At 38.0% G+C, this 27,897-nt stretch overlaps 1 long non-coding RNA gene across 2 annotated transcripts; it reads left to right on the top strand.

Moving 5' to 3' along the window:
• Positions 1-21: 21 nt before the first annotated feature.
• LOC116229377 (uncharacterized) lies at positions 22-27,897 on the top strand. 2 transcript variants are annotated; one of them, XR_016467305.1, is made up of 4 exons: positions 22-93; positions 6,712-6,788; positions 14,800-14,890; positions 24,424-27,897. It is a non-coding gene; the product is annotated as an uncharacterized LOC116229377 (long non-coding RNA). The 2 variants fall into 2 exon arrangements; XR_004167003.1 differs by lacking the exon at positions 24,424-27,897 and adding an exon at positions 17,073-17,271.

The raw sequence follows: 27,897 nt of genomic DNA, 5'->3' as shown, positions 1-27,897 counted from the left end.
TTTAAGGGCTGACTTCTGCTGGGGATGGGTTTCTTTCTGGAGATCCCTCCTTGGTGGAGCTTTCCCCTGTGAACGTGGAATCTTCTGATGCAGGTAAGCAATTTTCTTCGTTTCCTTTAGAGCACCTTTCTATTGTGCCAATCCTTCTGTCGTTGCACTTTGGTGAAACAACTTTTCCCATTGTATTGATCTGTCCAATTGCTATGCCTGGGCAGCTGAAGATTGAAAAATATCAGTAGGTAGACAACAACAGCATTGAGCAATTGGATGCTACTTTCTCTGCTCAGTTAAGCAGTTTAGAATGATGCAAAATCTGTTTTTGAGATAAAGGCCTTCATTAGATATGCCTGAAGATAGATATGCTCAGATAGGCTATCTGAGAAGCACAGCTGAGGCTAATGGTCTGCCAGGTTCATGAAATCAGATGGAGGTTCATAGAAATTGAACAGCTGTTGATGATCTTGTTGCCAGTGTTTGAATGTTTCATAGAAACACACGCTGTGACTGGCAGTCACTGTGTGGTGCCTGGCTGTTATTTCTAGTCCACTGCCTTTTTCTCAGAACAACTTTTTAGGCTCTGTGTGCTGCAGAAGCATCTGTTGTGTTGTTTTCTTTCTTTTCCTCTTTTCATTGTTTCTCCAGTTCCCGTATTCTCAGTCCATTTACTTTGCCCACATATCCTCATGGAAATGAGCATGGGGCTGTGTAATTTGGACTATTCCAAGTTACAAATTTTTTGCCTAGATGTGCATTCTTGGTGAGGTCAGTTGGAGCCCTCCAGTGGTGGTGTTCCTTTTTCCTCACTTTCTGTAGCATGGGGAAATGGATAAGGCCTTAGCTGTGGTGCAAGGGCTTCTTGTATCACCATGGGAGCCATGACAAATATTTTGCCAGAGTCTGTACTCATGCTGTTTTCTGATGCTGTAATCTGTGACCACTTCCTCTTTGTTCCTGCCATAAGGATTTCTTCAAATTCTGTTGGGTGGTTCTACTTTTGCATTGCTGCCTTTATTGTAGCCATAGGGGATATCTTTTTCTCACAGTACAGGATTTTAGCTTTATTTTATTTATTAAAGATGTGCATGTTTGCCGGAACCTGTAAAAGTGAGATCTGCTGTTGGTTCAGGAGTATTAACAGAGTTTCATAGATCTAGTTTGAAATGAACCAGTTAGAGGAAGAACAGCCATCATCCAAAACAGGAATGTTGATTCTGGTGTCTAATAAACTAAAAGCCCTAAATGTTTCTGATTGGTCCTCTAAACCAATCTTCTTGCCATCCACACAGAGATGTAGTGTGCTGGAAAGAAGGCAGCAGCCTGCCCTGACATTGCCTGTGTCATTTTGTGAGTGTCAATGATTTACTTTCCTCCTTTCTTGGAAAAGGTAGAGAACTGTTAATCTCCAGCTTGGATGGGATAGCTCACAAGGTAACAAGCTCAACCCCAAAATTGAAGTTAAACTGCTTAAAGTCAAATGTTTTTGACCAGATGTGAAAACGCTGCCTGATAAATCTGTCTGACTGCCTCAGAGCCTTGGTCTGTGAGGCTCCCACAGCAATAAGTGATCCCATGGCTGCTTCCAACACAGTACTGTGGTGAAAAATCGCATTTCCTGATATTTCTTATTTTCTGCAGTTAAAAGCAGAAGTTGATAAATGGTGACCAGGAGCCTACCCTGTTTTTCTACCAAATCTGAGGCAAACAATTTCATTATCCCCATCAAATGGTGAAGCACAAAGAAATTGAGCTCAGTTTAACTTTTAGCATTTTGGGTTTGCACAAAAGTTAAATGTTACGTGAAAGCCACCGAGCCTGAACAGAACAGATGGTAAGATTAATTAAGTTGTTGCTCTGCTCTGAATTTAATGTAAAATCTCATTTAAAATAGCATATTGTACCTAACAACACAAGCTTTTGTCCAAAGAAAGGACCATGTAGGTGGAAAATAAACAATGAAATCAATGTCCATAAATTGCTTTCAGCAGAAATGAAGCAAAATAATCACTGCATGCATAAATAGCAGAGGCTGTCACCAACACCCTCAGAATGTCCATTCTGTGCATCTTTCCATCCTATTCCATGACTGCCTGGAAATATATAGATGTGTGATACATCGGTCATGAAATGTAGTAAGAGCTTTCTTGAAAGTTAATGCACGTTGGATGAGCAACAGTGTCCCACGTCCCTCTTGGAGAGATGCATTCACGAGTTCTGCTACGAATCTACTGTCTTGCACTGGAACTGTGTGCATTCAGGGATGTTTGACTAGAGAATGGCCAAAGGCTAATATACCTTATTAGAAAAACAGCTCATCTCACAAAGTCTAGGCATGGCTACCTTGTTGTATTCTCCTTTGGACAATCACTCAGGGGATTATCTGCTTTTAGAGCATACACAAACTGTGCTATTGGCGATGACTGGGAACCACAGTGGTTGATGAAATGGAGTTGAAACAATGTGGAGATGGCCTCTGAGGTCCCCAGATACATAATTCCTTTTAGGTTTGAACTTACCTCTATGTGGTTACTGTTTTTTTTTTTTTTTTTAACCTGGGATATATGCCAGTGACTCACAGACCACAGTTCATAGTCTGCAAATACTATACGGGGCTCTACCGATCCACTGGGGTTCTTGGTGAAAGTTTATGAAGAATGCACAGTCGTGTGGAAAAAATAGAATGTAAGTGAAGATTCAAAAACATTTGGTGACGCTAGCTTGGTATGAAGTAACCTATGGAATTAATTCAGCATCAAAGAAGAGGGGATTACACTTGCAGTATTAAACTGTGTCTTCCTCTTTGGCTGTGGAGTGGGACTGATACATGTTTCACAGTTTTGTGTATTAGCACTAACAGGTCTGAGCCTTTGTGCTGGATTGAACCTTGGAATACACTACCTATGTAAAATGACCTTATGAATGTGCTGCCAAAGAGGAGTGTCTTTTTTTTCTTGCTAGATACGTCAGCATAGAAGGACAGATGGAATTAGTAATTACAGACCTTGTCTGCTATACATAAATCCTTTCGCCCATCACCTTCTTGTTTATCCTTTGTTTGGAAATGTATAGATGCTTTTTCAGAGACTGAGTTGAAGCTGTCAGCAGCTAGTTTCTCAGATCCTTCTCTGGACCCTTCTAAAAGATGATTGTAACACTAACCCTTTCCTGTAAATCATCACAATGTTCTGAGGATGATGTGTCTTCATAATCACATCACCCATTTTTTTCACCATCCTTGAGCAGATTCTATTGATCCCATTTATGTGTATACACCTACGTTCTTTAAACAGTCTAACTCCTCTGCCTTAGCTTGACCTCCTTTCTCAAACTATACAGATAAATACAGCAGCCTGGGAACTTTTTTGAAGATCGTGACAAAAAAGTCATTTAATATTTCAACCTTGCTATATCATCTGCCAGTAGGTAGTTTCCACCACTCAACAACAGCTTCACATTTCCTTTAAACTTTGGTTTGCTATTAGTGTACTTACAAAATTGTTTTCTTTTTGCCTTTTATGCTCCTCAGCAGGTTGAGCTCCTGCTGGGCTCTCTATTTCCTGATAACATCCCAAATTACCCAAGCACTGCTTTTATATTCCTCCTTTGTCACCTGTCCTCATTTATATTTCTTCTACACAGCCTTTTTGCATTTTAATTCATTAACAGCTCCTTGTTTTGCTGACAGTGTCTTTTGCCAAAATTTCTGATTGTATATAGAATCACTACAGCCTTAACTAAGAATGAGAGGATATTTTGTTAGTGGAACTATTATTTTTATTATTTTTAGAATAAATTCTGGCAGTAGTCAAATGTAAGATCTTGCAGCTCAGTTTTTATGGTAATTCTGCCCTCTAGAAACCCTTTAAATCTGATTGCTCTCCATTTCTTTCAGCAACTGATTTGCAGTTTTGTCTTAATGCAATGCAGATGTAGTTAAGATGACACTCCTAACCTTTGCAAGAAGTAAATGTAACTTGAATACAGCTGACCTATTTTTATTTGGATCATGATTGCATATTTGTAATACTTCTAAATCTGTAATATCATACATCATGGAATGTGTTTACTGTACATACATAAGGACATAAATGTTGGTGGACCTATCTTTCAATTAAATAATGCTTTTCTCTTCAAAAACAATACTGGAAGGATACTAATTGAAAAATGAAATATCTGTCCCAAACGTTAGTGTCTGTTGCCAGCTTTGAATGCTCAGGTAACAAGGATTTCATTCATTTTCACAGGAAGTTTTTTAATCTATGAAGATTTCAGAGACCTACTGAAAATCTTCCTGTGTTAAACAGAATGAAATGTAGAATTCTGGAGGGAAAAGGAGACACTGATAACTTTAATAAGGGCAGGATTCAATTTCAGTTCCCAAACAGCTATTGCATACAGAGGTTTGACTGCGGAAGCGGCCGTAGCCAAGAAGCAGTAGTTTTTACTGTGCAATTGAATTTGCTCATTTCATAAACTGTGTATGCATATACAAAGGCTCAAGCTTGACTTACAGCATGAAACATCTGTTAAAGGGAGTTAGCTGGGAGCTATGGGAGCAGGCAGTAGAACTGTTTCTTTGTGTAATACATAACTTCTGTTTATTGTACTGAATCAAGACTTCAGTTAGAAATAAAGCTGTTCATATATTGTATATGTTGGTGTCAAAGGAGGAAAATCTCCTGCAAGTTTGTGGTAAACAGGATGGACAGAAATTTGGAGACTATTACAAGAACTTTTTTCAACAAGTATGGGCAATTTCAGTGACAGACAACTGTAGACTTGGTGTGTATTTAATAAAATAGTAAAAGAAACTTGTGATTTTTAGAAGTCCTGCTCTTTGTTCCCTGCCTGCCTGCAGCTACCACTGTGCTGTGGCTGGCAGGGATAGCAGCAGGGAGACAGGACCCAGGGATGTACTCTCCTGCAGTTCCTCATCTGCTGTAAGCTGAGACATAAGGGTGAAGAAGGGAGAGTTACAGAGAAGATGGGCCTCATGAAATGCACTGAGAATTTCAGACTGCAGAGTTAAATGGGGGAGCATCCTTACCCTACAGAGTCTAGGGTGGATATAACTTGGGTAAGCCTGGGGCGAAGGCAGTGTGGGCCCAGCTGCTCTAGTTTCAGTGTCGGGGGATGAGGTGTTTGTTGGTGCATCCCAGCTGAAATGAAGGTACTTGGCTTTCTCACTTTTTCAAAAAATGCAGAAAATCCCAGTCTCCCCATACATAGTGGATGCATTCAACTCCTTCCACCATTCTGTGGCAGAATCCTCTCCTGCACTGTGGATACTACAAACACAAAATTGTCCTTCCTGTTTGCAAGTGATTGTGTTGGCACCTGAGGGGCAGAGTCAGGCTCGCTCTTCGTTCAAAGAAAATGTCTCCAGAGACAGGCATGCTGGCTTGGCCATCTCTTCCATGACACACAGTCACTGAAGAAATGCTTTGCCTGGCCTCATATAGGGGTGATGCAACGAATCCCAGGTGTGTGAGGAAACACAAAATGGCCTCACTTCTGGTGAATTGAGTGCTCCTGAAGCACTTGAGCTGGGCCTGAGTGAAGGGATTATTTAATGCCGCTTCGGGATATTACAGTGAGGGTGAGGTTAGAAAGCACATTTTGAGAGGTTTGGATGCAGAACCATTCCCATGTTAATACTGTCATTATTTGCCCTAGAACTGAGTAGAATGTGGGCCTGCCCTTTTTGGTGATTTTTTTTTTTTTAAAGAACTGATTCAGTATGCTGCCATAAAATTAAAAAAAGAGCACAATTTAATGTTTGGTAGAAAAAAGGGCAGTGTTGGACATTATCCTATAGCTAGAAAAAAAAAAAAGTAGTAATTTAGAGAGAACTTCATGCATTCTAAAGTACTAATAGTTTAACAATTTTGTAGTTTTTGTATTCTGCAAAATTCATCACATCTATGGCCTAAGGCAGTATGGCAGAGTTCCACACTCTTCCTTCAGTTTAGCTCCCTTATTTGACATAGCTGCATTCCCCCAAATGAAATTAGGCAACAGTAGCAGAAATGTCACAGCTTGAAACAGTGATTGAGCACCTGGTGGGAAGTCTACCTGGGCCAACCCAGGGGAGCTCAGCTGTATGCAATGCATCTGAGTGACTGGAATCTGGCTCCACCCCTCCCCAGATCTCATTTAAGGGTTAGCAGTGGAAGCAAGGCTATTTTTCTGGAGATCCTTGCCTATGTGAAGTCTTTTAAGGGTAAGCAGCTTTTTTCCTTTGTTTCTGTGTTCAAGGCTGCTGCATTTGGGCTGAACTTCACTTGCAGCAGCCCAAGACTTTGCTACTCCACCATCATTGCTGTGCTTTCCATTGCATTACAGTGACTGTGTTCAAAGTGTACTGCTGATTAAAATCAGAATCATTTCTTTTGTTGTGTGTTGAGCATATGGCTTGATTTAGAAATAAATTGGTCTGGAAATACAGATCTCATGCCTTCCTAATGTTGTTGTTCTAAGAAGGCTACCAGCTGGACACAAAGGTGGTCAGAGAAGGAAATAAAAGTACATGATGTTATGTTACTACTTCACTCTTTCATGCTGGACAATTGAAGTAACTGAAAACTCCAGTGGTCTCATGTTCAGAAAGGCAAGACTGGAAGCTTGCTCTTCATTTATTTTTTCTTCCTTTAATTAGTTAAACAGGAGCCACATGGTCCTCTCAGTGATGCATTATTCCCTCTGTTTTTCCAGGTGTGTGAAACTTACAGGCAGTTCTATCTCGTAAGCTCCTGGAGATACTGTTGGCTTTGTTGGGCAGCACCATACAGGTAAGTTTAAAGAGTTTAAAGTTGTTTTATTTTTTAAATCACCTTGAGATCTCTGACTTAGAGTTGATGGGCATTGTAGTAGTTTGTTGTTGTGGTCTCTAGGTCTAATGTGGATTTTTAGTTCTTATGATAGAATAGTGCTTTACTGAAATAGTGGAAGGATTACAGCCCTCTTCCAGTTTCTTGGATGTATTGGTTGGAAAGATTTCCAGAAAAAATGTTAGTAAATATTCTTGCTGGAGGCGAAACTTTAAGAGGACTTTCTGTTTTAGGGTTTAATGTTAACCCTTTAATTATCAATAGCTGAATAATGAAGGCTACTACATTTTACTTAGGAATCTCTTAATAATCTAATGACCCGATTTTTGCTTTTGTAAGTGATAAAAGTTAACTTCAAAAAGGTACGTTCTTGTATGGATTTTCTTTAAGTATCTTGATTTTTCTGTCCAGATAAAAACTTCTGAATCTTGTAAAGCACTTTCAAACTGGAATAGCTTCTCAGGAGTGTGTGTATGTTTCTTCAGTTTTACTAGTATGAGTTGAAGATGCTGAGACCTTTTGAAGTATTTCTTATGTGGTTATTGAATCAATTCTTCTACTGGCTAGTAGAAGCCAGTAAACAAGAGAACACCAGAGCTTTCAATGATGTGCTTGGTGCTTTTTTTGGGTTCTTTTAGCTTATATATGTACTGCCACAGTACTACAGAAGGAAAAAAGAAAAAAAAAAAACAAACCCAAACCAACTTAAATTTGATTAGGACAGAAGCTGTTTGTATCAAGTCTTAACTTACATCTCATTTTCCAAATAGGTTGTGCAAATTGGTGGCAGCCGAGTCATTTTTGTAATGTAGTTATTCTGTGCTTGGACAACAAAAGAAGCTAAAACAAAATCATGAATGAGTAGAGCTATTAAGAAAAGTTATGGTTATTTTCTAATGTTTTTTGTCAAGATGTTTACAGACAACTTTTTTCCAAGAGACCAAGTGCTAGATAACTTGCAGCATCATTCTTTTTGCCCGAGAATTCGTTTTGAGTTAATTGAAGTTATGAGATAATAAAATTAGCAAAAACTGTAGGAGAATAAACACCTGAAATAGCTTATTAGATGCTGCTATATTTCAATAGTTTGGATTTGCCTTTTTGTTTCAGCTTTAAATACCACATAGTTACAGGACTTTTGGGAAATTCTTTGTTACCAAATGACACAATGAAGAGGGAGGAGACTTCTGAGCTGTCTCACTGGATCAGAAATCAGCTGAGAAGATTAGTTGTTACAACTTTTTGGTATGATCTGATTGAGTATTGAATAGAAATAATGAAAAATCAAAAATTGAAGATATCATGAACATTTGGTTATGTGCTGCAACTTCTTTCTAACTGTAGGAAGTATTACTCTTATATATAGTGATTACATTAATATTAGTAATTAATGAACTTGTCCAAGGATCCACTTTAAGTCACAGCATTGCCAAGAATGTTCTCATTTCCTGAATTTACTCTAGCACCTTAAAAGAACTGTCCCATTTGCACATTTCTGTGATGTGGTAGAAAGATTGCAATTAATCCAGCTCATTTTATTCCTTTCATCTCCTCTGTTATCAATTACTTGTTTTTAATTTATTCAGAGCCTACTGACTGTGTATACCAATCTAAAAGGAGGTGGTACAGAGAGTTTTCCATTAAGTCATGAAATAACAAACTGTGGAAACTGCTGCAAATTAAATGTAAGAAATCGAAGTGGAAGCTATAGAAATGGGTTTTCTTTCATAGTATTTTGTAAATGACATTAAACTACTTCCATGAACACGCACAAAAGATTCTTACCATTAGAATTTTGCATGGGTATGTTTTCATCAACACTATTTTCTTTCCTAGAGTGTTCCAATGGTAGACTGTAATACAGATGGTGATACTACTTTTTGGTGATTTGAATTAGTTATTGTATTAGTATTAGCAAATCTAATGATCTTCGTACAAGAAAAGAGGAGCAAGCTCACGTAAATGACCTGTTTATGCAAACTAGATTTCTAGATATCATTATGAAGAGCTTTTGAAGTGCTTTCTGGAAAAATATACCTATAATAATAGGTATGATGGTAAAAACAGATGTCAAAAAAATGATGATGAAAAGGGCAAAAGTACCAGCTCACACTAGCAGTAATGTAGTAACTCCAAGTCCTCTTACTTCTAGCTTGGACTGAAGAGAAGTCAAATTCACCTTATTTGAATAACTGAGTATTTCAGGAATATGGAAACCTAACTTAGCAGCTTCTCATATATTTGGACAAGGAGGCTAAAGAACATAGCAGTTACTAAGAGCATGTGTTCAACTGCTGTAGTCAGCAGCCTTGTTGTATGTCTGCTCAGACCTCCTCTGACAGCTCAGGAGCATTTATCCTCTTTAAAGATCCCAGTTTTAGACTCCCTAAGGGCATCATGTTAACTACTAAAGGTAAAAGAAAGCACCTCTTTAATCTTCTTTCCATTTAAAATGCATAGAGGGCCACACATCAAAATGTTATAGGGAGCTTCAAGCTACCAACTTGTATGAAGGAACTGCGAAGGAGATGTGGACTGTTAAATGGAGAGCTCTGAATAATAATAGTTATGGTGATGTATTGGGCTCTTTTGGAAGTACAGCAAGTGGTCTACTTAGAATTAGTGAAGTGCTATAAATTCCACCAGATCTGGGAGGGTTAGTCAACAGCCAAGTACAGTTCACCTGGAGTGTAAAAATTAGATGGTCTGTGAAAGCTTGAAGACACCAAATGAGTGTAAGTTAGGTCTCCTATTTTCAAAAGTTTGCCCGTTGGTTATTCTCAGACTGCAGATGCTATTATTGCTGCTTGCCAACTAACATGTTTTTACCTGCATATGCATTTGAAAAAGTACAACTGAATATATCTAAATGCATACTGCCTGTTTACTCTGATGTTGAGTTTGAGCTTTCTGTGTGTTGCTAAAGAATGCAACTGGAGAAATGAAAATACGTACTGAATCTTTGGTTTTATGGTTGCTGCAGTGTGTGTCTTAGCTGTGCTTCAAATATCATTGTTCCTAATCCAGTTAATTTGTAACTACATCTGACCAAGTGTACCCTAAATCCTACGCTGATATGGTGGTTGTTTTTATGATGTATAGTGCCACAGAAAGTCTTTTGTAAAGCTGTAGCTCAGGTTAGCATAGGAGATCTAGGCTTGTGATAACTTGCTGCTGTATATCAAGACCCTTCATTATATTTCTCTTGCTGCTAAGAATTCCAATAGTCTATCAAAGCAAGCAGAGACAGGCAGCAATCATGCTGAAAGACAGAAATGCAAATAATTGTTGTGGAAGCATTGCCAATTACAGTTTTTTAAACTATATGATTAGTGGCCCATCTCAGTGAAGTCTGAACCCTGGTTGTAGCTGTGTTGCAACTGAAACCAATATGACAGTTAAGGATGAATATATGCTGACTGTTGTAGATGAGGAATGCCCTATTTGAAGCCATGGTGTTCTGAAGGTGGATAGTGCAAAGGAACTACTTCTTTCCTTTGTAAAACCAAGATTGGTCTTAATTTATGAGATTTTTTTCCACTGGAAACTTACCTGTGAAACTGCACAAGATCTTGCTAAACTGACTTTTCTGTTTGGCAAAGCCCGTATATATCATATAAAGAGAGGGTTTTAGTGAACCAGAGAAACTGATAAAGTAAGAAAGCTAGTGAGGAACTTAGTCAAGTGTAAGTCTGTGTGCTGACAGATGGCAGTGTTCAAACTATGGCTATGACATAGAAATGCATCTTTGAGGAGTAGGTATTCTTCAAATGTTTTGAACAACAGGATAATTGTGAAAGATAATTTTCAAGCAGTTTTATCAGCCTTAGCTTCTACTGAAAATTAACTAGCTGTATCCTCTAAGTCTTTGATCAAAATTATTGTTAAGTTAATGCCTGATTTATCTTTGTCTTAAGTCTAATCTCCTAAAACTGGCAGAGCTGAAAATATTGATTTGTCCTCAGAAAAGATATGTCTTCTGGATCCTCTTATCCAGGAGTTCAACTCCTCCAAGCATTGAATTTATGTTGCCAAAAAAAAAAAAGGAATACAAATATGTTTCTAAATCTGTACTGTTACTTCTCAATGACACCTTATGGAGACTGACAAAGGTAGTGGAATTAATCCAGTCCTCTAAGACCTACCACTCTTGATGCAGACCAGAATTAAGAATGTGTTGCAACAATGAATTCCAGGTCTGAGATCCAAGTGGCGAAGTCCTTGTGGCTTTAACTGTGCATGTGTGTGGTCAAAGACTGTATTTTTAAGTGTAGAAGATGATTTGTGTTCTTCAGGCTGGTGAGAGGCATGGATAGCACAGAACGGATAATGCTTTAAAGTCTTGAATGACAGAATCTGTTTGCTTTAGTCACTTCCAAACTACTGCAGTTCCTTACAGATTAGGGCTTCTCAGGGGCCGGAAGGGCTATGATTTTACAGTGTTTTAAATGCCTGGACTTGCAATTGCTTTGCAGTTCTTGAGTTTGCTGATGAGCATGTGAATCCAGGAAGCAGCCCAAACGTGGGAGATAAGCTTGCAGTATGGCATGTATAGGGCGTGAAGGATGGCAAGTATCCCTGAACATGGCAGAGAAGATTCTTTGAGCAGAGAACTTCTCAAACTTGTGCTTTTCTGTTCATGTCAGTGCATAGCCCACAGTTAGCGCTGGTGAGATTTTTCAACCCTATTACACTTAAAGCAGACCTCCCAGACAACAGGCTGGAACATCATGTGAAGCCTCTCAGACATGAATCTCTCTGGCAACCTAGGTCATCTTGTACCACCTTGTTCTCCCCAGTCGTCTTTGCTTTTCTGTTTTAAAGATTTTTTGAGAGTTTTATCCTAGCTGAAATTTCCAGCAAGATTTAAACAGCCTTAAATTATCAGCTGTGTTGACTTTTTTAGATTCCATTGTGGATGTTTCCTCTTGCAGCATCTGTGTACAATTCACAAGACAATATGGAGTTAATTACTTTAATAATACTTAATAGTTACTTTAAAAATCATATTGTAAAATGCATCCCAGACTGAGAAAGCCAACTGAGAGCTTAGAGTCCTAATTGATTAGAGAAAAAAGTACCTCCTTTCTTTAAAGGGGAAGCTAAAAAATAACAGTTAATAAAAAAGCTGTTAGGTGTTATGGAGATCCTCTGCAAAAGCAGTCTGTTTCCTTGTCCTGGTACCTGATGAAGATATTCAAGGAATAGTAAGCAGCCCCAAAGCCTAGCCAGTCTGGTTTGGTCAAGTATTAGGAATAGGTTTTTTGACAATAATTAATCCATATCAGGCCTGAAGTTTTAAAACTCACTTAGGTTTTTTCTTTTTTCTTCCTTTTGGCATCTTTGAAAACTTTTTAAAGAAACTTTTCATCTGACTGCAATTTTGTTTTTAATGAGGTGACCACTGTCCCAACTCCAGCAGCAAATTTACCCAGTGTGGTTTGTCTGGACAACGATTTCAGTGTGCTGTCTCATAAATTTAATTATGAAGTGATTGTTTAAATATGTTGTTTTTCCATGCATAGAATAACGTGTAAAACTGTCTTGTAGTGTAGTGGTGGACATCAGAGAAGTCTTTAAATGCTTCTTAGATTCTAAAAATATCCCAAGATACCTGCATGGGCCTTGCTGTTAAAGAAAAAAAAAATAATGGAGAAGTTCTGTAAGGATTTTCTTTTTCAACGCTTTTGGAAGCATAAGGCCTTAATCAGAAACCAAATGGAAAAAAAAATTGACATCCAGAGCACACCAGCATACACATTTTCTTTCTTTAGAAAGAGTAACTAGAAATACAGTTTCTAGAAGTCTCAGTGGACACAAAACAGCTTTTCAAAGGGAAGGGGTTTAAATTAACTCTATGGAAGTTCTAGCCAAATATGTTTTATCTTTATCACGCTAATTTCATCTTTCAAATGAGATGAATTTTTCAAGGTGTTGGTAAAAGTCCAAGTTTGCTATAATACACTGTGGGCAAAGCTCCTGGATGGAATGCCACGCTCTGGTGGTAGGTAAAGCAATATCTAGAATTCTTTTAAACTGTGGAAGAAGACAGCTTGGACTGTCCCTTTTGCTAGCTGTCGGATATTTTAATGTTGGGTAAATTCATTATGTATATGCAATGTCAAAAAACTTGCATTGTAAATCTTCATCTAGAACTAGAACTATGTTGCTATAATGAATAATGGGAAATTATGTGCTTGTAACTTAACATTCAGCAAAGCTCGTGTAAAAGTTACTGTTCTTTTTTTTTTTGCCCCTTCCAGTTGACTTAAGCAGGACAGATTTCTGACTGTGTGGTAGCCTGAAGTGATTCTCTTCTGGAATATTTGTCTGTGCAATCTCCCACAGGAGAAAAAGGCAGCAGTTTTCTGTGTGCTGATCAAAAAACAAGGTCTAATAGATTAGATGTTAAGCAGTTTCTTCAATATAGTAACTTTAATATTATTTTCATTATTTTCCCTCTTCTTACTGCCTCTTGTTTGTATCCTTAGAAATAGATGCGTGCTTATGGAAGATAAAGTACACAGATTCAGAAATTTCTGAAGTATGCTGTTGAATGGAGCCTTCTGTGTTTGAGAGCCGATTACTATGGTCAGTGCTGGGCCTAGAGATAGAGGACTTATTTTGTTAAACAGACCAGTGTTGTAAGCATTGGCGTATCTTTGTTGATTAATTTATAAATGATGTACATTAGAATAAATTACATTCTTGGAATTGGAAGGATTTTAGTTCTCGAGTTTATGTTAGCCAAAAAGGAATTGTGTATTTTTGTCTGGTGCTAGTGAAGGACGTGTTCACAATGAATTAGAAGATTAACCTTATTCTTGGAAGTGTCCTGTGACATTTATAAACATTGAGTTTTGTTTTAGTAAACCTATTTCAGATATAATGGAGTAGTCTCTAGCTAAATACTGAAAATGGTACATTAATCTGTTTTCAGTCAATATTACACAGCTCTCTAAGGAACAAGCCTTGTGCTATGGTGTTTTTGCTATCATTGCTATGTTTGTGTTTTGGCTGTTGACTGCTGCTCTTCAGGAGGTTTCTGGACAGGTACCTATGGACTGACTCAAGCAGGAATGTTTCCATACGGTGAGGTCAGACTTGGCGCCTCATCCACGTTGAAGTTACTTTTAGACATTGTGGTGTTCATCTTAGGTTTTAAATTAATTCTTTTTCATCTGCATCCCCAAAGGAGGTCAGTTGGCTCTGCTTATTTGCATGACTGATTATTTTTTTTTTTAGTTCCAGTACTTTCTTTTGTTATGGAATATATTTTTATTCTTAGTCTCTCTTCTATTAGAATTAACTTTCAACATCTCTGAGATAATGTTACTATTAAATATGCATTTACAAAGTAGAAAAGATCATCATAGTTCTCATAGTGATTTGGGATCAGTCACTTGAAACGCTTCTCTGTGCCTGTGTATTTGTTTACCATTTTGTGACTTCATTTAAGAGTGATGAAATCCACACACGTCTGTTTTGCAGTTTTGAGCTGGAAGATGGAATCTGTTTATTTCACTTGCATAACCACACAAAATGTAAACGGTTTATTTATAGCTTAATAATCTTCAGGGCAGTTACAGATTTTATATTCTGTCAGGATGGAAGATGATTGCAATGAAAAGTGATATCAGTATTTTTGGGAGCAGGGAATGGTGAGGGAGAAGTGGAAATAGTGGAAATAATCTTGTGCAGGTAAAACTTCAAATACCTTTTGAGGTAGCTCATACAAGAAGAGGGGAACAAATTGAAACAGAGAATGAAGGAAGTCTTATGTTAATCATTCATGTTTTGATACTAGATTAGCTATATTTTAACATTTCCAATTTTTTTTCCATAAACTCCCTAAGAATGACTTTCAGGGAACTACCTTGAATCAATATGGCATGTTCACATTTTATTGGTTAAGGGAGAGGAAGGGATGTGCTTGGTCTTCAAAACAAATAAAAATTCCTCCTTCCTTTAGAATTTTTTCTAGCATACTGGAGAGAATTGCACATCTGCTCCCTACTCCGTAGAGGCCAATATGGGACTTGATAGCAGAGGAATCTCTGTGGGTGAGTGACTTCTCTCTAATAGACTGAGAGCTAACTAAATGGGATACAGAAGGACAGTGGGGGAGTGGTCCTTAAACATTAGAGAGACGCAGAAGAAGATGTAGTAAGAAACATTAAGGAAATTAGTGAATAAAAGTGGATTGTGATATGCTTAATAAGCCATCTGTCCTATCTTTGACACAGATGATATTGGGATGGAAAAGCAATTGGAAAATATTATAAGGCTTACTTGTCAAATGGGGCTGTTTTCTGTATGCTGGCTAGCAGGTTCTTAATCATCTAATTGCTGACTTAATGCAACCCCCTACAGCAGAAAAGATCATTTGATAGATCAACTTAAGCCAACTGTTCAAGTGTGTGCTGAATTTCTTGGCTTTATAGTGACATGATTTTCTTACATGATTTACCTATTAATGATTATCATTATAGTTCTGTCTATATCACCACCAGGATTTGTGACTTCTCATCTAAATAGAAAAAGACAATGTTTCTCTGTACTTAAGGTTTTAGCTTAGGTTTTTAAGAACTACACAGCTTAGCCTGGGAGCTGTTTTTTTTTACCTCCCTATGTTTTTTTGCCAGTGCATTGTAGTCTTTTGGAGTAGTAAGCTTTATGCTTCAGCATCTGTGCCAAGTCACTTTGTTGGAGAAGACTGCTTGTTTGAAAGACTTAACACATAATGACTGAAAATATGAAGCACCTGCACAACACTTGCTTTTGATGTTATAAGCCACATCTTTTGAGTTGTCTCCCATTCGCTTTAATGGTCTCTTCATCAGATGTGCCTGTCTTTGAGACTTTCAGGAGTCCAGCTGCTGAGCAAGGCAGGGAAATTGAAGTTCACTCATCCAAACCACTCTAACTACAGCAATTGTGGCACAGCTCTTTATGGGAAGGCAAGGGAATGAAAGAACAGCTAAAAACATTTAATTCCTCAGGGCTGCACAGGCCTGTGGAAAATCTCAGCCTTGGGACTGAGAAAAGAGAACAAACCTGAACTCTCTTCCCCATCATCAGTAGAAAAACAACTTTGTAATTCAAAGATTTTGCTGTTTTATTGTCAACAGATTAGAAAGGCAGAGTGATATTCCCACTTGTGTCGGGTCGGATTGCAATTCAACATTAAAATAGGATTGTCTGTCTATAAATCTATTTGTGGCAATTTCTGAACTTTCCTTGACAAAACCAAGGAAAAGTGATCTATAAATCATCGTGTTACAGATGTCTAATGTTATCCCAGTTGGTTTTAGGAACAGAAAAGGTATATTTGTTTCTTCATTTCCCCACGCTTATCCTTAAAATGCAGCTTTGGTTTTATCTTCGTTAAACAGAAATGACCTTTCTGTCAGTAGCTTGGCTGATAACGTTGTGCAAGCCTTTGGCGATGACTGCGCGCAGTGGGGATCATGTTGGATATGTGCAGATCCATTCTTTCAAAACAAGAATAGAAACATAGTTGCACATTTTTGTGGCCCCATGTAAAATTGAGTAAGTGAGCTTACCTTTACCTGCACTGTCTGTTGCAGCACTGATTGATAACTGCTGGTAGGGAGCTCAGGGCTGGGGTTCTGGGGGAGTGAGGCAGGACTGGTGTTTGCCTCCCTTTCCAGCTGTTCTTCCCCACTTCCAGTGAGATGGGTTGTACTGTGTTTTCTGTGCATCCTTATTTTTTTCTTCCTTTGCAACTTTTTCATGCTTTTTACAGTGATCTTTGAAAACAATCTGTATTATTGTGGCATAGTTTTCTAAAACTGCTCACTTAAGAGTGGAGCCGTGTATTTGACAGAACCTAAGGAAATAAAAACTGAGTGTAGCTGTGAAAAATAAAAACAGTATTCATTTGTTTACATTTACTGAATACACCAGTAAGGCAACACTGTGATGATTTCAGTTAGATGTGTTTGGAGAGAGCTCAGCATCTTTTCTCCTTCTGCCATAGCTATCAGAGAGCTGTCTGAAGCCAGGAACCCCTGGCTTCCCCACATTATAGTTGGAGCTAGGTGGAGGAAAATTGCACAAAAACTTTTTTTTTTAAGCTAACACCAATGAGGTTTTCAGCTTAAAAAAAAAAAATTCTCCAAAAGCTTTTGCTTTTAATTTCAAGCTTTATTTGTGTTTTGGAAGATAGATACCAGGTTTTCTATTGTATTAATATTTTTCTTTTTTTTCATTTTTCTTCAGAAATTTTTCAGGTATTGACAGAAGAAGGAAACCATTTCCATCTAAAACTCCTATTAAAAGCAAGAGGCACTAAATTCTGCACATGCTTTTCATGCTGGCATATTAATGTGTTTTCTGGCCAGTGGCAGTTCTTAGTCTCAGTAGAAGCTCATAATTGGAGTTTGCTATGCTTTTTCTTGGGTGCAATAAATTTTTTTGTTTTGGCAATGTTATTTCCTCTTTTGCAAGTGGTGATTCCATTTTCTCACAGTGCTATGCAGGATTACGTGTACTGAAATTGTGCCCTAAGGCTTCTAGTATATTAATTCATTCTGAGTTGTGTGGTTTTAGGAGTGCCTCAGTGGCCTAAAATCAAAACCATGCAGAAAAAGACAAAATAACACACTCTTATTTCTCTAAAGGATAAATTGATCTGATGACAATAGTAAATGCAATTGCACTGATCAGTACAAATCTGCAGTAGTTCACATGAGGCCTGACAAAGGCATTAATGACTAGGAGAAGCAGGAAGAAATGAGTGACTGTGTAATCTGCTGCCTTTGCCCTCCTTCCCCTACACTGAGAGTGCTGATGAACAGTGATGATGAAATAAGGGCAGCACTTCTGAAAAAAGGGGCAAATCTAATTGACTTAGGTTATGTCATACTTGCCATAAATCTGCTAGCTCCATTCAGGATATTGGTGGCACTGAAGCACCAGAAGTGCTGAGTTTAGAGCTTCTGAAGTAACCTCTGTCTCTAGCACGAAAAACTGTGCCTTGGCACGAGATCATGCAGGTATACTGTATTGCACTGGTGGCCAGGGTAACCCTTAGGGGTCTGGAGGAAATCAAAGACAGTGCAGCCTGATCACATTGACTCCTGGAGATGCATCCCAGCACGGATATGCCAACTTGGAACAATGCCTTGTGTTAGGCTGGGGAACAGCCAGAACTGTGCCTGGGTAGTTGCAAGGCACAAAGGGCAAGCTGTGGTCCTGTAGAAGAGCTGGACCTATGGGCTGATGTTCTACAGGACTCAATTACTCTGCTGCTTGTATGCACAGAACAATCTGTGTGAGATCATACCATTAGAAATTGTCCACAATTCCTGAGGCTTTTATCCCTTCTATGAAGCATCAAGCAGCTCTCTCTACAGTGCACAAAGACAGGCTACGTGTTTGTTGAAAAATAACCCCGTGTTGAATAACAGTCTTAACCAGCGTTTTGGTGAGTGCTGCTTCTATATTTTTCTGTATAGAAATAAACACTTGACATTCCTGGAAGGGAACTGGTACAATATCAATAAAAACATAGTGTTGGGGTGGAGAAAATTGGTTTGTCACTGGGAAGGTCATCTCACAGGTGTGATTTGCTTTTTGCTCTGTAGAAATCAGGTTAGGGATACCACAAGATATATAGCACAGTCTATACAGAAACAGGTTGTCTTGACTGTTGTTGCCTTGAAGTTTTTAGACCTTTGTGAAATTGCAGTGTGTTTCTTCTTAATTTGTTCAGTGAAAAATCGCATGATATTTTTTTAATCAGTGTTTCATGTTGCTTAATTTGCTATTAATTCAACTACACAATTTCTAGACAAAGCTGCATCTTGGCTTTATAGTACAGCCTTGTACTATGAACAGAAGAGTAGTGAAGTGGAAACAATTCAGAGAAGTACTGTGAAGGTTTCAGCTTACAACAGATGTTAGAAGAACTTATTGGTGCAAGAAGAATGTTTTAATAAGCCAGTAAGTTCCTAGGGGGTCTCATGTCCTCCTTGAGAACAAGGGAGTTCTGATTTCCGCAATTTCTGCAAAAACTGCAATTCTGCAGAAGCTTCCTAGTGGAAATTCAAATAGATAACAAACATCTGTTATTGAGACAGAAGCTGAGGTTGAGGTGTTCTAAAGTATGGCATGGAGGTGTCTGTTCTCTATCCTGACTCCCAAAAATCTGACTTTTTTTATTTAACCAGTCACCATCCCACCTGGATTTCCTATCTCTTTCTCCTAGTTAGTGCTGTTAGCTGTGTGTGTGTGTATTGGTGCTGTAAAATATACTGTAGCTATGTGCAGCCAGACTTTTTCCCCCAGTATGATGAATAGAGGAGAGTAAATAGCCCATGAGATCAAGACTTAAATTCATAGCATAAGCTTCCACTGCCAGGAGGCTGTGAAAAGCATTAAAAATCATGCTGAATGAATCACAAACTGAGGAGCTGGGAACTTATTATGTCTGTGGTCTAAATTTCCTGTGATTTTCTTGCATCCAGTTCTATCTCTAGGCTCTGTATGCCTGTATCTTCAATTAAATTTCATTCACTTTGAAAAGTAATTTTTTAAGGAAAAACCCTGTATAGATATGAAAGGAGGAAAAAAAACTTGATGACCTCTGAGATTGCATATTTTCATATTGCACAGTTAGGCCCATGATGAAAATATATGCTAGGCCATATATATGTGTGTGCATATATATATATATATATATATATATAATAATTGAAATTGTGTGAAATTGTGTAAAATTGCGATGAGAACAGAAAGCAACAGAACTGCTGAAATTGGATCTTGCCTGCGAACTCTTGGTGTTCTTGGAGAGTTTTGATTTATTACGTTGCCTCTAGATTTTTCTTTTACAGTCTTGTTTCTTCTCTAACTCTGAAAAGATTGGTAAGCTCATGGCTCTACTTTATTCTTATGACATGATGATTAAACTGTAAAATAGCTGGCACTATAGCATGCCATTCTGATATGCTTTTAGGTCTTGCAAGGTTGAACAAATGTAGGATGCACTAATGAATAAAATTCTCAGATCACTTTGAAATCTGGTAAGATTATCTTAAAAAAAACAACAACAAAAAAACAAACAACAACAAAAACAAAGAAAAAACTTGATAGTTGAGAGCCTGGAAGAACAACAGGGTTTAACACTGTCATTGAAACAGGATATTCTGAGTGAGTACTGGATCAATCTGATGCTCTTTCAGTACTCATTCAGATTGCACGTGTGCTTTTTTTCTGAAATGCAGTGTTGCAAAGACAAAACTTAAATCTTCTTTTCTGATGGAAAGAGTGCTTGCCATCTTCTGAAATAGCTTAAGAGCTAGTCTGATGTCATGTTTTTTTCTCTTAGCCTAAGCCAGACACTGAAAGCACTTGATCTTATTTGTTCTCATGACTCCGTGGTTGGATGGAGGGAGACTGGGGTGTCCAGTTTGGTGATGGCAACAATAAAGAACTGTAATTTAAAAATAGCAAATTCTGGCCTGCGTTTCAATGTGTAACACATCTGTTACTACTCTTGAGCTGATAAATGGAAATTTATATCTGTATTATTACAATCATTAGCAAAACAGGAAACTGTAAATATTTGTTAAGCTATTTTGCTGAACGAATCTTTAAATGCCTTGAAAACACTAGCTGCACTTAATCCCAGATTTGCAGTTAAGTAAAAATGAAAGCCAGGACAAGATCAGAAAGCCACCAGCAGATGTGAAGACAGGACCTGGGAGTGGACTTCAGAGCTGTGGCTGTGAGCAGTTCATTCTGTGACTCCACTGGCACTTTAACTGTGTCAAAACATCTGAACCTACGGAGTCTCTTAGTGAAGGTCTGCAGTCCCAAATCAAATTGCTAAGAAATAAATGTGACTAACTTAATTTGAGCAGATAATACTAAGACAGTGTCACATGAAAAAAGGTGAACTTGCTCTGTCTGCCATTCAAGGTCTCAAAAAGTTGCAGGACTGCATTACAAGAGACCTGTGGCTGAGCTAATAAACCCTGGTGGGAATGCATTAAGGGAAAGGACAAAGATAATAATGTGCTGATCTGGTGTGTAACAGAAGTTCTACATCTTGAATATCATTTCTAAAACAAAGAGCTTTGTTTATATAATCTGCCTTTCCTTTTGCTTTTCATTGGCATAACTAGGCTTGTAAGAAGTTGAGGGTTTTTATCACCTCATTTATACTTAAGTGATCTTAAAGTGTTACGAAGAGTAGTTGTAGGCCCAAGCTCTGCTTTTCCTTCTTGCAGCTATGAATTCACTGAATTGGTTTCGTGGGTCTGCTTTCAGTAAAAGTTGCTTGTACTCTTTCATATCAAGTATGAAGAGCTTTGATAGAAATCAAACATAGGAGTTACAATTTCTTGCTCTACAGGTGTATGAATGTGTAGTTAATTGGGTGAGATGGAATAATACAGGAAAGGAGATAATTTAATATCTAACTGCAGAATTCAGAAACTGAGAGAAATTTTCAGGTTAAATGTTGAAGATAAAGTATTTACTGATCAGAAAGTTGCTGAAGATGAGAGGAATGATATTTTGCTTTGCTCTGATCTGTACTGTAGGTAAAAAGAATTCTGTATGTTCCTTGTAAATAGTAATCTTAGACTCCATTATGAATACATTGTGAAATCAAGCCCTACATCTGTTTCTTTGGCCAACCACTCAGATCAGATGGGTTATGATAATGCTATGGCTATTTGCTTAGAAAACTTGCTTCCTTACAGCTGTACTACTTCAGTGTCTCTCCATATTGTTTGGGAAGGCATAAACAGTAACTGTTACTGACTTCCAGCAGATCTGTCACTTCATTCTCTAAATGTGAAATGAGCAGTGCTATTCACTGAGGCAAATCTAAACAAATCTTTCACCAAATTAAGCCAACTGCATTGCGAAATATTGAGGTAAATGTATTATCTTAGTAGAAAACATTTCCGATTTGCAGCTATGTTAAAAACAAAGATGGATTAGGACAAAGGAGGAAGTACTACTGTCACCAGAAAATGTTTTGTTGCCAGGAATCTGTTTTGTGATGAGCTGCTTATATAAAATAGGAATGTCTAGCTGCTACCTGGAAAAAGTTAAAATCAATGAATTGCAGAAATATTTTATGGCACAGTGGAAGAGATGGCTATGTGAAGGAGGCTGTAGGATGACAGAATATATAAACACAGGTGAGAAGTGAATATCACAGAACAAGAAACTCCACACTCGTGAATTACGTTACAACAACAGATCGAATGGGTGTTTGTTGAGTGTATGTGCTGAAAGACAAAAGCCATAAAAAGCAGCTGGAAAGACAGCTGCCAGTACTGCTACCAATTTGTATGAAGTTCGTCCTTAGGTATCCGTTGCCTTAGGCAGGTAGAAGACTTTGTCTGCTAAGGATTGCAAAACTGGAGAATTATATGGGTGTTTTTCAAGGGTTGTCAAAAGATACTCTTCCTATTTCAACTTATTTTTCTTCAAAAATAGTCATCCTTTGTAGCTACTTTTATTGTAAGGGAGGTTTCCTTTTTTTGTAGAATGGCTTCGGTTAGAAGTGTTTAGAAAGTTTTTATTTTTAAAAAAATGTTACAGCAGTACAATAGAACCTCCTAAATAAACTTGTCTTTATGTTCATGCTAGATCATAAATGTGCTGCCCTATAGTAAGCTTTTAAAAAGAAACTAAATTTTTGTATATGAAAAATTGGAGCTGAAAACTCATGTTTTTAAAAAATGATGTTTTTTTGTCTCCACATCATCGGATAATTAACATATCTGCTCAGTGCTTTATATGTAATGCACTTGATTTTCGTACTTGCACTTTATAAAACTACAGTTAATGGCTGTGTCACATCACCATTCTCCCTTCAGATCTAAAAATCTTTGGCTGAGAAAGCAAGTGCTGCTCTGTAAAGCTGCAGGTGCCCAGCATGCTGACTTGAGTCAATGCTCATGATTGCCTGCTCTGTCCCAGCACATCATGTCATTCTGCCAGGGTAAGTGCAGGGCTGAGGGTGGAAGACCTGGCTTCTGCTTTGAATCTTGCAAACACCAGTGACACTGGAACCCAGTGACTCAGAACGTGCAGCTGTGATACTCAATACAGATTCTGACTGACTTCAGAGTTTGAGCATGAGAAACTGCTGTCCCTGTTGCAGCCTGTATTACTTGTTGAAATATGTGAGAGGAAGCGATATGTTCAGCTAACAGAAGAAACAAGCTTAGATTGCCATGTTGATTCTTTCCTAGGGTGGTAAAATGATAGTGGTTTTGACACTTTGCATTACAGGAATCACAAAGGTAAGGGCTTTGTCTCCTGTCCTTTCCACGTGCTTTCATGCACCATTCTTGGAGATGCTGGCGCATGAGTCGTTTTAGTCTTTTGGAATACTTCTGTAACATTATACCTTTGCAAAATGTTTACCTGTGTGGTCTGCATAATGGATACTGTCCTCCTGATGCCCATAGAACTCTGAGTAGGGTTCATCCTGAGCGTGTGACTTAGATTAGCTGTTATGAAGAAATTTTTTACTCAGAGGGTAGTGAAGTGTTGGCACAGCTACCCAGAGAAGCTGTGGATGCCCCATCCCTGGGGGCACTCAAGGCCAGGCTGGCTGGGGCCCTGGGCAGTCTGATCTAGTTTTGGGTAGGGTGGGCTTTATGGTTCCTTCCAACCATTCTATTTTGAGGAAGCCCTAGGGCAGGAGCGTAGAGTAAGCCTGTGGGCAAAGGCTTTCTGGACAGCTAACAGGAAGTGAAATCAGAGGCATTCATAAGATGTACAGTGAAGCTCTTTTCTGTCCAGTGAGTTACTGGAAGAAGCCCCAGGTGCAGCCTGAAATGCCTCATTTTCCTCTAACACTTCATTTCTCACTATCCCTTTGTTGGTAGTTTTGGTTTGAAAATGTTGTTTATTGCCTTCTATATTCTCCTTTTCTGCAGAATTCAAAAACCTCAGTGTACTTTTTAATCAGTTAGTACAGCTTCATTTACTGATTGGGTCAACTGAACTGTACGATTTTCACAAAGATAGTGCCTTTTGAAAGTGAATTTTTTGTCTCTTCATTCAGTTTATGAAATGAACTGGAGTGGCAGGTATATTTTTAGATCAGTCAGCAAGTAAAATTGAACTTCTGAGTAACTCTTTCATATAACATAAGAAAAGTAATTGGATTGAATAAATCCATCTGCAGCAAACAGCTTCACCAAGCTGTCATTTGTATATACTTTTTGAAGCTTAAACCAAAAAATTTAATCTGGTTTATGTAAAACAAAATAACACCTACATAAATCCCAGTGAGAGACCATGGCTTGCAATCTTTAGGCTTCACAAGCTTGCTTAACATTGTTGATATGTTGGGATGTATGAAGTGTGGTTTTTTTTTTTCAGGACATTTGTATTTAGAAAGTATGCTTAAAGGTAGAAGCTAATATGCAACATTATTCAATTCTGCTATAAGTAAGTTAAACAGTCTTGGGCTGTGCAGTAACTAGTTACCATCAGTTGTGTTTTAATACCATAGCGCATACAGAATCTTAGGTACTCCTATAATGTGCAAAACGTCATTTTAAATGCTGTTTCATGCCTTTTGCCCTCACAGATGTTGGGGGTAGAGCAGACTGCTCTCCAAAATACAACACGTGGGATCTTGACATCAAAGCTGTGTGGGAGAAGACCTCATTCCCTATCTAGCCTCTTAAAGATGCAGTTTGCTGCTGTTTTGCTGCTGGCTGGAATGTAGTTGCATTTTTAGTATGGTCTGTCTTTTACATCTCCACTGGGCTCTCTGTCGCTGGAGGGAACGATGATGACAGTTCCTATTCTGAATGTTATCACTTATCTACCACTGATCTCGTTGAGGCCATTCACATCATGGCACATAAGTTTGGCAACTGGAGGCAGTGAAAGGCTTGATCTTCCTGAGTTACAGTTACAGTTCTCTGAAGGCTCTTGCAACTGAGATGGGCAAGATGGGAAAAGGATGGATGGTTTCTGGGGAAGAGGCAGTCTCATACTGGAAGGGATATATTGGCAACCTATTCTTGGTCCTGTCTAACCCCTACAATTCTGTGTTGTGTTTTTTCACTTCTGGCACTTAAGACAGCTGTCAATGCAGAGCAAGTGATGTCTGTCAGTGCTTACCAGATCTGGACGTGCCTGAGCTCTCTATACAGTCTGTGCAAAATCTCATGTAAAAGACACTATGAATTTATTGCTTCTTAACAAATCATATATGAAATATGATTTGAAATGATATATTTCAAATTATTTGAAAAGTTACCATAAATGTTATAAATGGGTCCTGATAGCAAACCTCATCCTGACCTTTTTCTGCTACAAAACCTGATTTAGCTCTTGAATGCAGTGGTAATATTTGCATCTAAAAATTACTCTTCAGGCATCAAGGCCAACTGTAAAATTGCTGCCTAAACTCTTCTCAAAGTCTTTTTAACTCACCTAGAAAGTAAAGAGCAGTTGAACAAAACCAGAAGCCATTCTTGCTCTGTGCTCATGTAAATTTTTTATTGAAGTAAATGGTTTATTTATAATCATTATTCACTTTGCATTCAATTTCAGTTGTTGTAATGGCTTCTCTTTTAACTTGCATGCTCTGATTTCTTCTGTGGATATCAAATAAATTGTCCTTTATCTTTTCTGCAGGGGGTAGCTGAAATGCCTTTTAATGATAACAACAAAACACAAAATATTTCAGCAATTTCTGTTTTTAAAAAAAAAAGCTAACAATTCAGTCATTACATGTCTACATCCTTTTGAGATCAATGGCTTCTCAGTGCTTTTTCATTTGTATGGGTCACTGTGATTGCTTTTCAGATAACCAGAGCATACCTGCTGGAAGTGAAAGCAAATATTAACACTAGGGTGGTAGTTTTCTTTAAAAATAGCAAACAGACACTCGAGTACTCTTTTGTCAGTGACCTTTTCCATAGCCTTCAATAGAATCCAACACTTCCATTGTGAAATCAGGATGAAGAAATAATGAGGCATACATGAAAAAGTTAATGTAATAAGGATAAAGCCTTTTTATCACAGCAGCTGACAGTGATAACATGAGAAACAGAAATCTCTTGGAAGTGGGTTTGTTTAAATGAACTTATTGCTGTGTGCTTACTCAGTATACTTGCTGCCTGTCAGGTTAAGTAAGGATGGTAATGTATGACCTGAGGATCTTAGCATTAATGAAGACTTAATTGCATATCATTAGCTGTCTTTCAGCACATTTTGCTTTTAAAATCCACCCTAAATCCAACACAATTTCCTTTAACAACTGTTGGTCTGAGCCCCTTGCCTTATTGACCTTCCCCCAGCCCTGGTTTGAGACACATTACTGTGATTCTTTCATGATTTTTGTCCATTCTTTGGACAATGTTTTTCCTGGAAAGAACCAATGTCAATCATTCAAAGGAAGAAGGGAGAGTGACAGAGAATGAAGTGCTGCTCTTATTTCTCTACAAGTTTCAATTAACATATACAAAATATCCTCTTTCCTGCATATAGGGAAATAAATTCCTCTCCGCGTACAAGGATCTATGCTTGCTGGGACTGTCTGCTGTCCTTGGAGAGAGAGCTTTTTCAGAACACAAACCACTCTTCATTCCTTGGGCCTTGTTTTCCTATTTTCAGAGACTTAGTTGGCTGTGATAGTTCTTACATTCTTGAACAGAAAGGACCAATTTTCAGTTTTCTTACCAAGTTGATTGAATCTGCTTGCATAAGGCTTCCTGCTGATAAGCAGAGAAATGCAATGTGTGAAACTGGGCAATGAGAGTGAGACTGAAATTAAGGGCGATGCATTGTGATCAAAGCTTGAATCTAAGCATAGCAACTACTATATTCCTATTGCTGTATTTAGCATACGTTCTCCTTTTGTAAGAGTTCTTTCGGAGGTCAGCGAAGCAAGCATTATTCCAGATTTGTTTTGATGTATTCACATAGTTAGCTCCTGTACAACTTATTTTGTTTCTCCATCTCTTTTTCTTGCAAAGATTTTAATGTAGTGGTTGATTTTAATAGTCTTTTCTTGCATTTTTAACTAGGCTGAATAGTGTTAAGCCCAGGAACGATTTTAAAGATAGAATTGTTATTATCACAAAGAGACCCGTTTAATTTTTGAGACTGAGAACATCTGCTCATTACATTAAATGGAGTTACGAATTTATCATTAAATTCTTAAACTTCTATTTATAAGGCTTCCTGGGGGGAAAAAATACAATAAACCACCCAACCAAGATAATTCATTGTAGTCTTAGCATGCTCAATGCATCTGATCACCCTAGCCTAGACGCGCTTGCTCTGGTTATCACAAGTCTATGGTGTTCTTGCACTGGTAATAAATGTCCTGCAGTGCATGCTAAGTGAGACTGCACTAGGGCAGCAGCTGTTTGCCAGAGCTTCCTCAGAGGGATTGTGAAAACACCAAAGATTTGAAATTCCGTGGCAGCTGACAATGATAAACAACTAACCAGAAATTAAATGAAATGTTTACATAAGCCTGAAGCAAGATTTTTTTTTTCATTTCCATTGGTAACTGTTACTTCAGGAAAATCTTGAGTACTGGAATTACTACGGAACTTTTATTTAAAGAAATCACAGGCAATTTTGTTCAAAATCTCTGATCAGTTAATAGAGATACCCAGTGGGAGATGAGCAGACAGACTCTGACAGGAATATTCTAAGTAAAATCTGGTTATTCTATTTCAAAATCTGATTACTAACAAACTGCATTAATTATGTATTCGAGGCTTTTTGACACTCTTATGAATGTGTTGTTATGTTCTGGTTGGATATTCTTGACTGCTATGAATTATCCTTTTTTCTATATTCCCCTTTGCTATGAGGAAGAAATATAATGTTAGTGTGCCACAGAAGACAACTTTCTTTTGATGCAAGATTTAGGGTTTTCAACTGTGAGTGGAACATGCACTTATTATACTCCAATGATTCTTAAAGAGATCAATGACTGAGCAAAATGTAATAGGTTAGTTGGAGATAAGCAAATATTTATTTTAATGCAAAAATAAAAGGAAATCGTACTCCTATTAATGTTGTTGCTATG

The sequence above is a fragment of the Phasianus colchicus genome, chromosome 5 (genome assembly GCF_987193195.1).
Source record: "Phasianus colchicus chromosome 5, bPhaCol1.hap1.1, whole genome shotgun sequence".
Taxonomy (NCBI): domain Eukaryota; kingdom Metazoa; phylum Chordata; class Aves; order Galliformes; family Phasianidae; genus Phasianus; species Phasianus colchicus.
Note: the sequence above shows the minus strand (reverse complement) of the source record. Positions and strands in the feature narration are given on the sequence as shown.